General features: G+C 44.9%; 1 long non-coding RNA gene across 3 annotated transcripts in view; it reads right to left on the bottom strand.

Moving 5' to 3' along the window:
• Positions 1-2,266: 2,266 nt before the first annotated feature.
• LOC135825756 (uncharacterized) overlaps positions 2,267-12,347 on the bottom strand; it is a 38,147-nt gene continuing 28,066 nt past the window's right edge. For all 3 annotated transcript variants that reach the window (XR_010555127.1, XR_010555129.1, XR_010555128.1), the window contains exons 2-4: positions 11,233-11,290; positions 9,159-9,216; positions 2,267-2,326 (exon numbers count right to left, since the gene is read on the bottom strand). This is a non-coding gene — a long non-coding RNA (uncharacterized LOC135825756). The remainder of the gene's footprint in view (positions 2,327-9,158; positions 9,217-11,232; positions 11,291-12,347) is intronic.

Here is a 12,347-nt window from a genome sequence, read left to right as displayed (position 1 = left end):
AGAGAGGTACGTTGAAAGTGACACGTGGGCACAAAATTATTGGTCAAAAAGCGACAATTTCTCGCCTTTCTGCCCGTTCCAAGCTCAAGAACTGACCATCGCCACCCTGATCTTGTTGTTTAGCTCGACATAGGGAAGTTGACGAAGAAAAAATGCCACATTTCAATAAACAACTTGCCCAGGGCTGCTGAAAGCAGAAATTAAGCTATCTCGAAGTTTTGGGCCTTTTGCCCGTGATTCTTCACTTTGCGGCTAAACTATTCACAGCAGTGCCAACATTTTGCCGTCACTGAATACGGGTGCCAATGGCCTACAAGCGAACCAAAAATGAAATCAATGCGACCACTCACATCACAGCTGGGTCATGTTATAGAGAGGTACGTTGAAAGTGACACGTGGGCACAAAATTATTGGTCAAAAAGCGACAATTTCTCACCTTTCTGCCCGTTCGAAGCTCAAGAACTGACCATCGCCACCCTGATCTTGTTGTTTAGCTGGACATAGGGAAGTTCACGAAGAAAAAAATGCCACATTTCAATAAACAACTTGCCCAGGGCTGCTCAAAGCTGAAAACAAGCTATCTCGAAGTTTAGGGCCTTTTTGCCAGTGATTCTTCACTTTGCGACTGAACGATTCACAGCAGCGCCAAAATTTTTGCGTCACTGAATACGGGTGCCAGCGGCCTACAAGCAAACCAAAAATCAAATCAATGCGACCACTCACATCAAAGCTGGGTCATGTTATGGAGAGGTACGTTGAAAGTGACACGTGGGCACAAATGGTCAAAAAGCGACAATTTCTCACCTTCCTGCCTGTTCAAAGCTCAAGAACTGACCATCGCCACCCTGATCTTGTTGTTTAGCTGGACATAGGGAAGTTGACGAAGAAAAAATGCCACATTTCAATCAACAACTTGCCCAGGGCTGCTGAAAGCTGAAACTAGCTATCTCGAAGTTTTGGGCCTTTTCCCGTGATTCTTCACTTTGCGACTAAACTATTCACAGCAGTGCCAAATTTTTGCCGTCACTGAATACCGATACCAACGCCCTACAAGCAAACCAAAAATCAAATCAATGCGACCACTCACATCACAGCTGGGTCATGTTATAGAGAGGTACGTTGAAAGTGACACGTGGGCACAAATGGTCAAAAAGCGACAATTTCTCACCGTTCTGCCTGTTCGAAGCTCAAGAACTGACCATTGCCACCCTGATCTTGTTGTTTAGCTAGACATAGGGAAGTTGACGAAGAAAAAATGCGACATTTCAATAAACAACTTGCCCAGGGCTGCTCAAAGCTGAAACAAGCTATCTCGAAGTTTTGGGCCTTTTCCCCCGTGATTCTTCACTTTGCGACTAAACTATTCACAGCAGTGCCAAAATTTTGCCGTCACTGAATACGGATACCAGCGGCCTACAAGCAAACCAAAAATCAAATCAATGCGACCACTCACAACACAGCTGGGTCATGTTATAGAGAGGTACGTTGAAAGTGACACGTGGGCACAAATGGTCAAAAAGCGACAATTTCTCACCTTCCTGCCCGTTCAAAGCTCAAGAACTGACCATCGCCACACTGATCTTGTTGTTTAGCTGGACATAGGGAAGTTCACGAAGAAAAAATGCCACATTTCAATAAACAACTTGCCCAGGGCTGCTCAAAGCTGAAATTAAGTTATCTCGAAGTTTTGGGCCTTTTAGTCTGTGATTCTTCACTTTGCGGCTAATCTATTCACAGCAATGCCAACATTTTGGCGTCACTGAATACGGGTGCCAGCGGCCTACAAGCAAACCAAAAATCAAATCAATGCGACCACTCACATCACAGCTGGGTCATGTTATAGAGAGGTACGTTGAAAGTGACACGTGGGCACAAATGGTCAAAAAGCGACAATTTCTCACCTTCCTGCCCGTTCAAAGCTCAAGAACTGACCATCGCCACACTGATCTTGTTGTTTAGCTGGACATAGGGAAGTTCACGAAGAAAAAATGCCACATTTCAATAAACAACTTGCCCAGGGCTGCTCAAAGCTGAAATTAAGTTATCTCGAAGTTTTGGGCCTTTTAGTCTGTGATTCTTCACTTTGCGGCTAATCTATTCACAGCAATGCCAACATTTTGGCGTCACTGAATACGGGTGCCAGCGGCCTACAAGCAAACCAAAAATCAAATCAATGCGACCACTCACATCACAGCTGGGTCATGTTATAGAGAGGTACGTTGAAAGTGACACGTGGGCACAAATGGTCAAAAAGCGACAATTTCTCACCTTTCTGCCCGTTCGAAGCTCAAGAACTGACCATCGCCACCCTGATCTTGTTGTTTAGCTTGACATAGGGAAGTTCACGAAGAAAAAATGCCACATTTCAATAAACAACTTGCCCAGGGCTGCTCAAAGCTGAAATCAAGCTATCTCGAAGTTTTGGGCCTTTTTGTCCGTGATTCTTCACTTTGCGGCTAAACTATTCACAGCAATGCCAACATTTTGGCGACACTGAATACGGGTGCCAGCGGCCTACAAGCAAACCATAAAAAATATCAATGCGACAATTTCTCACCGTTCTGCCTGTTCGAAGCTCAAGAACTGACCATCGCCACCCTGATCTTGTTGTTTAGCTAGACATAGGGAAGTTGACGAAGAAAAAATGCTACATTTCAATAAACAACTTGCCCAGGGCTGCTCAAAGCTGAAACAAGCTATCTCGAAGTTTTTGGCCTTTTTCCCCGTGATTCTTAACTTTGCGGCTAAACTATTCACAGCAGTGCCAAAATTTTGCCGTCACTGAATACGGGTGCCAGCGGCCTACAAGCAAACCAAAAATGAAATCAATGCGACCACTTACCTCAAAGCTGGGTCATGTTATAGAGAGGTACGTTGAAAGTGACACGTGGGCAAAAATGGTCAAAAAGCGACAATTTCTCACCTTCTTGCCCGTTCGAAGTTCAAGAACTGACCATCGCCACCCTGATCTTGTTGTTTAGCTGGACATAGGGAAGTTGACGAAGAAAAAATGCTACATTTCAATAAACAACTTGCCCAGGGCTGCTCAAAGCTGAAACAAGCTATCTCGAAGTTTTGGGCCTTTTTCCCCGTGATTCTTCACTTTGCGGCTAAACTATTCACAGCAGTGCCAAAATTTTGCCGTCACTGAATACGGGTGCCAGCGGCCTACAAGCAAACCAAAAATGAAATTAATGCGACCACTCACATCAAAGCTGGGTCATGTTATAGAGAGGTACGTTGAAAGTGACACGTGGGCACAAATGGTCAAAAAGCGACAATTTCTCACCTTTCTGCCCGTTCGAAGCTCAAGAACTGACCATCGCCACCCTGATCTTGTTGTTTAGCTGGACATAGGGAAGTTGACGAAGAAAAAATGCCACATTTCAATAAACAACTTGCCCAGGGCTGCTCAAAGCTGAAACAAGCTATCTCGAAGTTTTGGGCCTTTTTCCCCGTGATTCTTAACTTTGCGGCTAAACTATTCACAGCAGTGCCAAAATTTTGCCGTCACTGAATACGGGTGCCAGCGGCCTACAAGCGAACCAAAAATCAAATCAATGCGACCACTTACCTCAAAGCTGGGTCATGTTATAGAGAGGTACGTTGAAAGTGACACGTGGGCACAAATGGTCAAAAAGCTTAAATTTCTCACCTTTCTGCCCGTTCGAAGCTCAAGAACTGACCATCGCCACCCTGATCTTGTTGTTTAGCTGGACATAGGGAAGTTGACGAAGAAAAAATGCCACATTTCAATAAACAACTTGCCCAGGGCTGCTCAAAGCTGAAAACAAGCTATCTCGAAGTTTAGGGCCTTTTTCCCCGTGATTCTTCACTTTGTGACTGAACGATTCACAGCAGCGCCAAAATTTTGGAGTCACCGAATACGGCCGCCAGCGGCCTACAAGCAAACCAAAAATCAAATCAATGCGACCACTCACATCACAGCTGGGTCATGTTATAGAGAGGTACGTTGAAAGTGGCACGTGGGCACAAATGGTCAAAAAGCGACAATTTCTCACCTTTCTGCCTGTTCGAAGCTCAAGAACTGACCATCGCCACCCTGATCTTGTTGTTTAGCTAGACGTAGGGAAGTTGACGAAGAAAAAATGCCACATTTCTATAAACAACTTGCCCAGGGCTGCTCAAAGCTGAAACAAGCTATCTCGAAGTTTTGGGTCTTTTTCCCCGTGATTCTTAACTTTGCGACTAAACTATTCACAGCAGTGCCAACATTTTGCCGTCACTGAATACGGCCCCCAGCGGCCTACAAGCAAACCAAAAATCAAATCAATGCGACCACTCACATCACAGCCGGGTCATGTTATAGAGAGGTACGTTGAAAGTGGCACGTGGGCACAAATGGTCAAAAAGCGACAATTTCTCACCTTTCTGCCTGTTCGAAGCTCAAGAACTGACCATCGCCACCCTGATCTTGTTGTTTAGCTAGACATAGGGAAGTTGACGAAGAAAAAATGCCACATTTCAATAAACAACTTGCCCAGGGCTGCTCAAAGCTGAAACAAGCTATCTTGAAGTTTTGGGCCTTTTTCCCCGTGATTCTTCACTTTGCGACTAAACTATTCACAGCAGTGCCAAAATTTTGCCGTCACTGAATACGGGTGCCAGCGGCCTACAAGCAAACCAAAAATCAAATCAATGCGACCACTCACATCACAGCTGGGTCATGTTATAGAGAGGTACGTTGAAAGTGACACGTGGGCACATATGGTCAAAAAGCGACAATTTCTCACCTTTCTGCCCGTTCGAAGCTCAAGAACTGACCATCGCCACCCTGATCTTGTTGTTTAGCTGGACATAGGGAAGTTGACGAAGAAAAAATGCCACATTTTAATAAACAACTTGCCCAGGGCTGCTGAAAGCTGAAACAAGCAATCTCGAAGTTATGGGCCTTTTTCCCCGTGATTCTTCACTTTGCGGCTAAACTATTCACAGCAGTGCCAAAATTTTGCCGTCACTAAATACGGATACCAGCGGCCTACAAGCAAACCAAAAATCAAATCAACGCGACCACTCACAACACAGCTGGGTCATGTTATAGAGAGGTACGTTGAAAGTGACACGTGGGCACAAATGGTCAAAAAGCGACAATTTCTCACCTTTCTGCCCGTTCGAAGCTCAAGAACTGACCATCGCCACCCTGATCTTGTTGTTTAGCTGGACATAGGGAAGTTCACGAAGAAAAAAATGCCACATTTCAATAAACAACTTGCCCAAGGCTGCTCAAAGCTGAAAACAAGCTATCTCGAAGTTTAGGGCCTTTTTGCCAGTGATTCTTCACTTTCCGACTGAACGATTCACAGCAGTGCCAAAATGTTTGCGTCACTGAATACGGGTGCCAGCGGCCTACAAGCAAACCAAAAATCAAATCAATGCGACCACTCACATCAAAGCTGGGTCATGTTATGGAGAGGTACGTTGAAAGTGACACGTGGGCACAAATGGTCAAAAAGCGACAATTTCTCACCTTCCTGCCCGTTCAAAGCTCAAGAACTGACCATCGCCACCCTGATCTTGTTGTTTAGCTGGACATAGGGAAGTTGACGAAGAACAAATGCGACATTTCAATAAACAACTTGCCCAGGGCTGCTCAAAGCTGAAACAAGCTATCTCGAAGTTTTGGGCCTTTTCCCCCGTGATTCTTCACTTTGCGACTAAACTATTCACAGCAGTGCCAAAATTTTGCCGTCACTGAATACGGATACCAGCGGCCTACAAGCAAACCAAAAATCAAATCAACGAGACCACTCACAACACAGCTGGGTCATGTTATAGAGAGGTACGTTGAAAGTGACACGTGGGCACAAATGGTCAAAAAGCGACAATTTCTCACCTTCCTGCCCGTTCAAAGCTCAAGAACTGACCATCGCCACCCTGATCTTGTTGTTTAGCTGGACATAGGGAAGTTGACGAAGAAAAAATGTCACATTTCAATCAACAACTTGCCCAGGGCTGCTGAAAGCTGAAACTAGCTATCTCGAAGTTTTGGGCCTTTTCCCGTGATTCTTCACTTTGCGGCTAAACTATTCACAGCAGTGCCAAAATTTTGGCGTCATTGAATACGGGTGCCAGCGGCCTACAAGCAAACCAAAAATCAAATCAATGCGACCACTCACATCACAGCTGGGTCATGTTATAGAGAGGTACGTTGAAAGTGACACGTGGGCACAAATGGTCAAAAAGCGACAATTTCTCACCGTTCTACCTATCGAAGCTCAAGAACTGACCATCGCCACCCTGATCTTGTTGTTTAGCTAGACATAGGGAAGTTGACGAAGAAAAAATGCCACATTTCAATAAACAACTTGCCCAGGGCTGCTCAAAGCTGAAACAAGCTATCTCGAAGTTTTGGGCCTTTTTCCCCGTGATTCTTGACTTTGCGACTAAACTTTTCACAGCAGTGCCAAAATTTTGTCGGCACTGAATACGGGTGCCAGCAGCCTACAAGCAAACCAAAAATCAAATCAATGCGACCACTCACATCAAAGCTGGGTCATGTTATAGAGAGGTACGTTGAAAGTGACACGTGGGCACAAAATTATTGGTCAAAAAGCGACAATTTCTCGCCTTTCTGCCCGTTCCAAGCTCAAGAACTGACCATCGCCACCCTGATCTTGTTGTTTAGCTCGACATAGGGAAGTTGACGAAGAAAAAATGCCACATTTCAATAAACAACTTGCCCAGGGCTGCTGAAAGCAGAAATTAAGCTATCTCGAAGTTTTGGGCCTTTTGCCCGTGATTCTTCACTTTGCGGCTAAACTATTCACAGCAGTGCCAACATTTTGCCGTCACTGAATACGGGTGCCAATGGCCTACAAGCGAACCAAAAATGAAATCAATGCGACCACTCACATCACAGCTGGGTCATGTTATAGAGAGGTACGTTGAAAGTGACACGTGGGCACAAAATTATTGGTCAAAAAGCGACAATTTCTCACCTTTCTGCCCGTTCGAAGCTCAAGAACTGACCATCGCCACCCTGATCTTGTTGTTTAGCTGGACATAGGGAAGTTCACGAAGAAAAAAATGCCACATTTCAATAAACAACTTGCCCAGGGCTGCTCAAAGCTGAAAACAAGCTATCTCGAAGTTTAGGGCCTTTTTGCCAGTGATTCTTCACTTTGCGACTGAACGATTCACAGCAGCGCCAAAATTTTTGCGTCACTGAATACGGGTGCCAGCGGCCTACAAGCAAACCAAAAATCAAATCAATGCGACCACTCACATCAAAGCTGGGTCATGTTATGGAGAGGTACGTTGAAAGTGACACGTGGGCACAAATGGTCAAAAAGCGACAATTTCTCACCTTCCTGCCTGTTCAAAGCTCAAGAACTGACCATCGCCACCCTGATCTTGTTGTTTAGCTGGACATAGGGAAGTTGACGAAGAAAAAATGCCACATTTCAATCAACAACTTGCCCAGGGCTGCTGAAAGCTGAAACTAGCTATCTCGAAGTTTTGGGCCTTTTCCCGTGATTCTTCACTTTGCGACTAAACTATTCACAGCAGTGCCAAATTTTTGCCGTCACTGAATACCGATACCAACGGCCTACAAGCAAACCAAAAATCAAATCAATGCGACCACTCACATCACAGCTGGGTCATGTTATAGAGAGGTACGTTGAAAGTGACACGTGGGCACAAATGGTCAAAAAGCGACAATTTCTCACCGTTCTGCCTGTTCGAAGCTCAAGAACTGACCATTGCCACCCTGATCTTGTTGTTTAGCTAGACATAGGGAAGTTGACGAAGAAAAAATGCGACATTTCAATAAACAACTTGCCCAGGGCTGCTCAAAGCTGAAACAAGCTATCTCGAAGTTTTGGGCCTTTTCCCCCGTGATTCTTCACTTTGCGACTAAACTATTCACAGCAGTGCCAAAATTTTGCCGTCACTGAATACGGATACCAGCGGCCTACAAGCAAACCAAAAATCAAATCAATGCGACCACTCACAACACAGCTGGGTCATGTTATAGAGAGGTACGTTGAAAGTGACACGTGGGCACAAATGGTCAAAAAGCGACAATTTCTCACCTTCCTGCCCGTTCAAAGCTCAAGAACTGACCATCGCCACACTGATCTTGTTGTTTAGCTGGACATAGGGAAGTTCACGAAGAAAAAATGCCACATTTCAATAAACAACTTGCCCAGGGCTGCTCAAAGCTGAAATTAAGTTATCTCGAAGTTTTGGGCCTTTTAGTCTGTGATTCTTCACTTTGCGGCTAATCTATTCACAGCAATGCCAACATTTTGGCGTCACTGAATACGGGTGCCAGCGGCCTACAAGCAAACCAAAAATCAAATCAATGCGACCACTCACATCACAGCTGGGTCATGTTATAGAGAGGTACGTTGAAAGTGACACGTGGGCACAAATGGTCAAAAAGCGACAATTTCTCACCTTCCTGCCCGTTCAAAGCTCAAGAACTGACCATCGCCACACTGATCTTGTTGTTTAGCTGGACATAGGGAAGTTCACGAAGAAAAAATGCCACATTTCAATAAACAACTTGCCCAGGGCTGCTCAAAGCTGAAATTAAGTTATCTCGAAGTTTTGGGCCTTTTAGTCTGTGATTCTTCACTTTGCGGCTAATCTATTCACAGCAATGCCAACATTTTGGCGTCACTGAATACGGGTGCCAGCGGCCTACAAGCAAACCAAAAATCAAATCAATGCGACCACTCACATCACAGCTGGGTCATGTTATAGAGAGGTACGTTGAAAGTGACACGTGGGCACAAATGGTCAAAAAGCGACAATTTCTCACCTTCCTGCCCGTTCAAAGCTCAAGAACTGACCATCGCCACACTGATCTTGTTGTTTAGCTGGACATAGGGAAGTTCACGAAGAAAAAATGCCACATTTCAATAAACAACTTGCCCAGGGCTGCTCAAAGCTGAAATTAAGTTATCTCGAAGTTTTGGGCCTTTTAGTCTGTGATTCTTCACTTTGCGGCTAATCTATTCACAGCAATGCCAACATTTTGGCGTCACTGAATACGGGTGCCAGCGGCCTACAAGCAAACCAAAAATCAAATCAATGCGACCACTCACATCACAGCTGGGTCATGTTATAGAGAGGTACGTTGAAAGTGACACGTGGGCACAAATGGTCAAAAAGCGACAATTTCTCACCTTTCTGCCCGTTCGAAGCTCAAGAACTGACCATCGCCACCCTGATCTTGTTGTTTAGCTTGACATAGGGAAGTTCACGAAGAAAAAATGCCACATTTCAATAAACAACTTGCCCAGGGCTGCTCAAAGCTGAAATCAAGCTATCTCGAAGTTTTGGGCCTTTTTGTCCGTGATTCTTCACTTTGCGGCTAAACTATTCACAGCAATGCCAACATTTTGGCGACACTGAATACGGGTGCCAGCGGCCTACAAGCAAACCATAAAAAATATCAATGCGACCACTCACATCACCGCTGGGTCATGTTATAGAGAGGTACGTTGAAAGTGACATGTGGGCACAAATGGTCAAAAAGCGACAATTTCTCACCTTTCTGCCCGTTCGAAGCTCAAGAACTGACCATCGCCACCCTGATCTTGTTGTTAACCCTTTAAGAGCCACAGGAAATTTTCAAAAATCTGCATTTTTTCATGTTCCTCGGATCATAGCTTCAGTTCTACTCACTCAATCCTCACAATCTAGGGCTTCCTGGAAAGGTATTCGCGAGAGGAAGAGAATGAGGTCGATCATGATAGCCAGCACACCGTCTATCCAGCGCTAGATCGCAGCGACAGTACGAAAAATGCCCCAAATGCGTCCAATTGCGTCCCGCTCCAGATATTTCATTCTACTCGATCGTGGAGTTCCAATTTTTTTTGCTGTGTACCCTTGACAATATCAACAGTGAAACCCGTGCAAATTCGAGTAAACCAGCGTGACGAAAAGTCTCAAAAATCTCAATACTAAAGTTGCACTGCGCGCTTTTGAAATTGCCGCGATCGCGGCTCAACTTACGAGTGATTTATCTCGGGAACCGTTGCTTGCAGCGCTTCGCAAATTGTTTCTCCCGACAGGTGAGAGTTTTCTCTTCGCCCTGGATATTTCGATCGATGGATTTGAGCAAGATTAGACTGAGTTACGATCTTTTGAAGTTTTGCATTTGAATGCGTCGTTTACGACGCATTCAAGTATGGGGCGGCTCTTAAAGGGTTAAGCTTGACATAGGGAAGTTGACGAAGAAAAAATGCCACATTTCAATAAACAACTTGCCCAGGGCTGCTCAAAGCTGAAATAAAGTTATCTCGAAGTTTTGGGCCTTTTTGTCCGTGATTCTTCACTTTGCGGCTGAACTATTCACAGCAATGCCAACATTTTGGCGTCACTGAATACGGGTGCCAGCGGCCTACAAGAAAACCAAAAATCAAATCAATGCGACCACTCACATCACAGCTGGGTCATGTTATAGAGAGGTACGTTGAAAGTGACACGTGGGCACAAATGGTCAAAAAGCGACAATTTCTCACCGTTCTGCCTGTTCGAAGCTCAAGAACTGACCATCGCCACCCTGATCTTGTTGTTTAGCTAGACATAGGGAAGTTGACGAAGAAAAAATGCCACATTTCAGTAAACAACTTCCCCAGGGCTGCTCAAAGCTGAAACAAGCTATCTCGAAGTTTTGGGCCTTTTTCCCCGTGATTCTTCACTTTGCGACTAAACTATTCACAGCAGTGCCAAAATTTTGCCGTCACTGAATACGCGTGCCAGCGGCCTACAAGAAAACCAAAAATCAAATCAATGCGACCACTCACATCACAGCTGGGTCATGTTATAGAGAGGTACGTTGAAAGTGACACGTGGGCACAAATGGTCAAAAAGCGACAATTTCTCACATTTCTGCTCGTTCGAAGCTCAAGAACTGACCATGACCACCCTGATCTTGTTGTTTAGCTGGACATAGGGAAGTTCACGAAGAAAAAATGCCACATTTCAATAAACAACTTGCCCAGGGCTGCTCAAAGCTGAAATTAAGTTATCTCGAAGTTTTGGGCCTTTTAGTCTGTGATTCTTCACTTTGCGGCTAATCTATTCACAGCAATGCCAACATTTTGGCGTCACTGAATACGGGTGCCAGCGGCCTACAAGCAAACCAAAAATCAAATCAATGCGACCACTCACATCACAGCTGGGTCATGTTATAGAGAGGTACGTTGAAAGTGACACGTGGGCACAAATGGTCAAAAAGCGACAATTTCTCACCTTTCTGCCCGTTCGAAGCTCAAGAACTGACCATCGCCACCCTGATCTTGTTGTTTAGCTTGACATAGGGAAGTTCACGAAGAAAAAATGCCACATTTCAATAAACAACTTGCCCAGGGCTGCTCAAAGCTGAAATCAAGCTATCTCGAAGTTTTGGGCCTTTTTGTCCGTGATTCTTCACTTTGCGGCTAAACTATTCACAGCAATGCCAACATTTTGGCGACACTGAATACGGGTGCCAGCGGCCTACAAGCAAACCATAAAAAATATCAATGCGACCACTCACATCACCGCTGGGTCATGTTATAGAGAGGTACGTTGAAAGTGACATGTGGGCACAAATGGTCAAAAAGCGACAATTTCTCACCTTTCTGCCCGTTCGAAGCTCAAGAACTGACCATCGCCACCCTGATCTTGTTGTTAACCCTTTAAGAGCCACAGGAAATTTTCAAAAATCTGCATTTTTTCATGTTCCTCGGATCATAGCTTCAGTTCTACTCACTCAATCCTCACAATCTAGGGCTTCCTGGAAAGGTATTCGCGAGAGGAAGAGAATGAGGTCGATCATGATAGCCAGCACACCGTCTATCCAGCGCTAGATCGCAGCGACAGTACGAAAAATGCCCCAAATGCGTCCAATTGCGTCCCGCTCCAGATATTTCATTCTACTCGATCGTGGAGTTCCAATTTTTTTGCTGTGTACCCTTGACAATATCAACAGTGAAACCCGTGCAAATTCGAGTAAACCAGCGTGACGAAAAGTCTCAAAAATCTCAATACTAAAGTTGCACTGCGCGCTTTTGAAATTGCCGCGATCGCGGCTCAACTTACGAGTGATTTATCTCGGGAACCGTTGCTTGCAGCGCTTCGCAAATTGTTTCTCCCGACAGGTGAGAGTTTTCTCTTCGCCCTGGATATTTCGATCGATGGATTTGAGCAAGATTAGACTGAGTTACGATCTTTTGAAGTTTTGCATTTGAATGCGTCGTTTACGACGCATTCAAGTATGGGGCGGCTCTTAAAGGGTTAAGCTTGACATAGGGAAGTTGACGAAGAAAAAATGCCACATTTCAATAAACAACTTGCCCAGGGCTGCTCAAAGCTGAAATAAAGTT

This window comes from Sycon ciliatum, chromosome 10 (assembly GCF_964019385.1).
Source record: "Sycon ciliatum chromosome 10, ocSycCili1.1, whole genome shotgun sequence".
Lineage (NCBI taxonomy): Eukaryota > Metazoa > Porifera > Calcarea > Leucosolenida > Sycettidae > Sycon > Sycon ciliatum.
This window is presented reverse-complemented; position numbering and strand designations above follow the sequence as displayed.